Source organism: Dipteris shenzhenensis, chromosome 5 (genome assembly GCF_047967505.1).
Source record: "Dipteris shenzhenensis isolate YYH24624 ecotype China chromosome 5, Dip_SZ_1.0, whole genome shotgun sequence".
Classification (NCBI taxonomy): domain Eukaryota; kingdom Viridiplantae; phylum Streptophyta; class Polypodiopsida; order Gleicheniales; family Dipteridaceae; genus Dipteris; species Dipteris shenzhenensis.
The window spans coordinates 29871784-29877783 of NC_141600.1; positions in this window are offsets into that span (position 1 = coordinate 29871784).

Below are 6000 nucleotides of genomic sequence, written 5' to 3' on the forward strand. Positions count from 1 at the left end.
ACTATATTCAATTGATTTTGTCTTGGTGTAGTGTACTATGTTCAATGCTACATGGTGTGAGGGCAAGCATTTTTTGACACAACGGATTGCTAGTAAGAGAAACACACAAGATTGTGTCCTCATTGCTAGCTTTGAGGGAGTCGATGGAGCCAAATCTAAGATATTATTAAGCTTGACTTTCGGCACTTCATTGTGTATGTTTTGGATGTGATCAAGTGGTTTAAGGATGTGGTGGAAGGAGGCCCTAATGCAAGTGGCTTTGTAACTATTGACTCCACTGGCAAAGTAAGAAGGACACACTAGTACTACCGCAACAATGTGAACAGGTACTCTACACATATAAAAATTCTCACTAAATGTGATTGATAAAGTAATCACTCACAATCCAGTGGTGCCTTTTCATCCCTAGGTACTTCTCTTTCCCATTAGCAATATTCCAGATCTCCTTCTTCATGAGAATAAACTTGAGTTTGGTATTCCATGTGTGAAATCCCTCTCCATCAAACTTATCCATCTTTATTTTGGAGGCCATAGGGAAGGGTAACAATCCTGGAAGTGTCTAATCCCTTTACAATTCTTCAAAACTAACCATCACCATATAGATGCATATTGCAAGCAATAAAATCTGAAAAACCAAGGTCCTTCGCATAATGATAATAGTGAGGGACTTGGGTTTTCTCTTGAAGTCTAATGACCTTCCTATTGGTGTATTTTGGAGCTCTCTTCTTCTTTATCTTCCTAACACATGGAGTATTTCTCTAATAGCACATGATGTAACAATAAGGAATGCATAAAGTAAATCAACAATGAAGTGATCAAAAGGGCATTTATTAATGAGTAGAGGAGCTCTTATAAGGGCAAGTAATACAATGCATGTGTCCAAGGAAGAGCAGCAAAAGATCCACAAATTACTCCATTGATCTCTCAATCAAACCCAGGAATCTCTCAATCACACCTAATAGAACCTTCAACCATGAAATGAGCATGTAACCTGGTCACACTAACCACCATGTGGTTACACACAAAGTCTCACAAACCTTGTACCCCTTGGTACACCCCATTACATCAATGTGTCCATTATTGGCCAAAGGTCCACACAAGATTCCCAATAGTAAGAAACGGGATATCTTGCATGGATCTTGAATTTCAAGTTTGGGAAGAAAGGATGGCTCACAAAGGTGTAACATGTCTACACGGGAAAATATATGCAGCTACCTCCATCATTCAATCAATCTAGGATACCATCACACTGATTCTTTCTATCAATGTACCTTTTTCACATGTACGTGTAATGAGTCCATTTGCTAATCTTGTGTTTTTTTTGTAAGAGATCTTATTCATGGCACATGTTTTCCCTTCGGACATCAAGGAGTGGGAACAATCGAGTCATTCATAGGCATGTTCACTACGATTCATGAGGATTTAGTTAAGCAAATGCATGCTAGAGAGGAGTCAACCTCCTTGCAAAAGAACAATGTGTATTGGTATAATGCAACATACATCACTCCAAGAAAATCATCAAGCTATGGCCATCTGCAAAACATTGCACCACCACAACTTTAAGACAAGGATTGCAGCATTGTGGGCTTGAGGACATTACAATCATACAAGGACAAGATTGCAAAGGATGTGGGAATGGCCATGAAGTTCACATTTGGATCCAAATGGGAAAGGTTAACTTGGTTTATGCCTCTACACATTTTTGCTTATTATTTTTGGAATATACATATGCATAGAAGGAAAACTATGTGCAAGCGTGTAGATGAAAATGCTCTTGAAGGTTTACTTGGGATGAATTGGGGAAACAAGTCAGGTGAACAAAAGGGTGATGTGTTTCAATGTCATGCATGTAAGGGCAATGTGCTCATTAGATACCATACATCATGCCAAATGTTGTATCTAGATTTTTTAGTACATGCACTAGAAGGAAATAAATGGCTAGTGGGGTAGGTTTGTCTATTGATGTTGATTAGGGAGACATCAAGAATGTGAATGTTACATCGATATCTTCTCTAAAGGATGTGAAATAACACCTACTGGTCATTGATAATGGCATGTCAGAGTCCTTAACCTTGTAGATGAGTCAGCACACTCACATCCCTACATGTCTCCACTTGGTCCGGAGGCACAGTACTAGTCACGTCCCTTGCCCTCTCCTACTCCCACTGCTACTCCTCGCTCTGAAAGTGCTCGCACAAACACCACTCACTCTAACTCTGCCACTACCATGAGTCCTCCTTACCCAGTCGAGGACTTGTCCTGTCAAATCATGGCTGTTGTGGAGAGATAATAGAAGATAAAAAGGGCAAAGCAATGATGGCCACCATGAGGCAGTTGATGAGCCACTACTTCAAGAGCGGCATTGCTACTGATTGGCAGTATCAAGATGACCAAAAGAGGCAGGCGGTCATCGATGAATTGAAAGAAAAATAACCTAACCCCCCAAATTGGGAGTTCAATGAGAATTACAAGCGAGAGTGCATGGGTTTGGTTTTGAAGCATCATAGATCAACCTTGCATACTTCCATCGCAAAGGGGAGGGCTAAACCCAGATGGGCAGACAAAGCTGATTGGTAGTTCTTCAAGAAGCAGAACAGGGACCATCCCGAAATGTTCGAGGGTCAGAGGAGGGCTGTGAGGAGACGATTGGACGCTGTAGGTACTCCACACTTTGGTGTAGGCAGACGGTTGGCATTCGAGGCAACCGTGATAAGTCTACTTCTTCTCATAGATTGGCTGATGTGTACAGAAGTGCATGTATAGTGCAAATTTCATTCCTACTACAACTTTAGAGATTTTTAACAATGAAATTGACTAGTGCAACATTACATTTTTACCAAGTACTAGTTCTTGTTTCAAAAAATGATGGGTCCATTGAAATTGATGTGTAACTTATTTTGATGTTCTTTTCTTTTTTGTTCATGTTAATTTTTTTCCCAAAAATGTGGGGATTTTATGATTTGTTTTATATTTTAGGGTTTTGATATATATAGATGCAAGAGCCATATTCACATTAAATTCTCACTTTCACTTTTGGAGAGCCATAAGGCAAAAGTGTCTGAGATGTTGCAAGGAGCCCAAAATGCCCAAAACTTACCATAGAGCAAATTGGGCATTATGGGATGGCCAAAATGCCCAAAACTTGCCACGGAACAAATTTGGGCATTCTTGGAGGCCCAAAATGCCTGAATTTGCATTGTGGTGGGTTTTGCGATTTCTTGGCTCCTTGCGACACATCCCAAACGTTTTTTATTTCTACAACACGATAAAACTCCACTTGGATTTAACAAGAATGATCATCAGAATGCCCAAAATTTGCAAAGAGCATACAAAACTGGGTAGAAATGTAGCAATTTCACACAATTAATAGGATGGAATAAATAAGTTAGACCGTAACATCAATGAATTTAAGGAACTAGAATGGAATAAATATTGTAAATTCATAAAGAGCAATGATGACTTAAAATAAATAAAAAGACAAGGAACCATTAAAGACATGTATCCATTGAACTATATTTTTATCTTTGGGAATGTAATACAAGAGGCCTCATAGGCTATCTTTTCTCTTAGCTAATTTTAGTACATCGAGAATAGGGGTCTGCCTTGCCATGAATATTCTATCCAAATGCATTAACAACAGTCAGGCGGTGGACAAAAATGACCTTGTCAGCATTCCAAATTATGTTGGAATAACTAATAGCATGTGACAATGCCTTGCATTTCAAAAACTCCGTAGGCCCCTCGAGGAGAAAATTTGTTGTGGAAGACCACAAGGTATTGCGCCACTTTGTCGTGGTAATGAATTACAAAATGATCTCGCCCAAATGCACTGCAAACATTCCCCCATCAAGATGGGAATTCATCGACCTCAAATTCCTTCTGCAACAATTCAATAAACATCAAAATACCAACCAAACAAATTATACCAGAAGACCATGAAAAGACAAAACATCGTTCGAACTTACCACTTTAGCGTCGTCGGCTTCTATCCCTTCCTATCATGCAATGTTGATGGATCCATGTGATGTGTACGGTTCCATCTGAGAGGTGGCATCTTTATCCTATTCCCTCCTATTATCTATTAAAGGTGGACGCTTCTACATCAAAGGGATGTGCATCAAATATTGACATGTCTACATCCCTCAATGAAACCAGGCCTTCGAAACTTACAAATTTGGGATCTTTGATGCTTGTGTCAACATCAAGCCCAGGTAGGAGGCTGCGTGCCTCATCCTCTCATAGTACAAAAATAACCTCTATGTTATGGAGGAACACATAATCTTCTCAATGAACGATGAGGGGGGACAATGCCCATAATTCTGATGATGGATCAGCAGTCTCCAATGAAGATTTTTGCTCTACACTTGCTAGGGGATATTGGAGTAGAGTCCCAATGCTTCAACTGCTTCCATCTCCTCCCTTGCATGGTCAAGACTCTCTTCCATGTGCAAGTCATACTCTAGTCTAGATCAACAGTCTTGGCAAAGGGGGTGCTCGACGATGAGGCTTCTTCCTCTAAATTTACTTTCCAAAGAAGAAAGAGAGAAGAAAGGTGAATGTCATATCTCATGAAAGGAATTTAGTGCTTGTATTTCCCATGAATCAAGAGGTCATCTCTCATGAGAGGAATTTATTGCCTATATTTTCAATGACCCCCCCTTCCCAGGAGATTATTCACTTTAGCTACCATCCCAAACCCTTCCTCTATAAGATTAAAACAAAAGCCGACCAAGAGCTTTACAAACTTGGGTTCATCTAGGAATACAAACTTGATGTAATGTAACGAAACACATCTTTTCAAAGACTCATCAAGTTGATATGCAAAAATAGTGAAATTCTCTTGCATGTAGTTAATGAGATCTATGAAGCCATCCTTGGCTCGCATATATGTGACTATGACATCTAAGTCCTATCAAACACACAAAAAAGATCCTCCTCACAACTTGAAATGTAGTTCGCAAGATGAAATCATGGGAACACATCTCTTGTTGAATCCATGGAAGATAGCAAATGAAGGAGTCAGATAGTTTCAAGGGTGGGAGTTTTCATGGCGAGAGGGGCCAAGTTTCCTCGGTGTCCTTATAAGTTATAATTAAGGTCCAAGCCAAATCTCAAAGCAAGGATTTGTAAGTAGGTGAAGAAGGATAAAATGTGGACAGCTCAAACTAGAGATACAAACCATACATGTGCTATAAAGTAGGAAGAGGATCGAACAATGTAATTATTCAAAGCGGGTCCAATGAGGATACAACTACCTACATATTAACTTCCTAATCTTTAGGGTACACCACTCTATTGGTTTAAAATCCAACCAAGTTCACTACTTAAAGGCAAGGACAATACAAGGGAGGTGATCAGTTTTAAGCAAAAAGGGTCAGGGTGAATATTCCAACCCCATCATCAAAAAACAATGCCTTGTTGAGGCACAATAGCTGGTAAGGGACTACCAAGAGAGATTTAAACAATGGCTCAATACCAACAAGGGCATATATATTATCCATCTAAATTACCAAGCCCTTAATAGAGCCCCTAAAGCCACTCCCCTACTAGAAAAGAAAGGTGAAGAAGGATCAGGTAGCTCATTAGTGGGACGATCTCTATTATAACACAAAATGCTCGAGGAGGACCCCACATGTCTTCAGGACATAGAAGACGACCATGTGTTCGTTTGTGGCTTTGAAGTGCCATAGTCATAAGGCTAAGAGCCGATCAATTAAGCTCAAGATGTGGTCAGCTTAAATGCATTCCTATCCATAGAGGTAAAAATGACTATTACAATCCTATTGAGAGGGAACCTTATCCTTTGGAGAGAATTCATTGATTGGATGAATGGACACGTGGGAGACAGGTGCTCGCCCCTAAGAAGGTGCACACCGAGGTAGCAAAAGCACCCGCAAAGGAGCCGAATCTTCTCAAGATACCGGTCAATAGGCTAGGCCAAAACTTTGAAAGTGATCACATCAATGCTATATACCCAATCACCTACCAAAACAAGGGCAC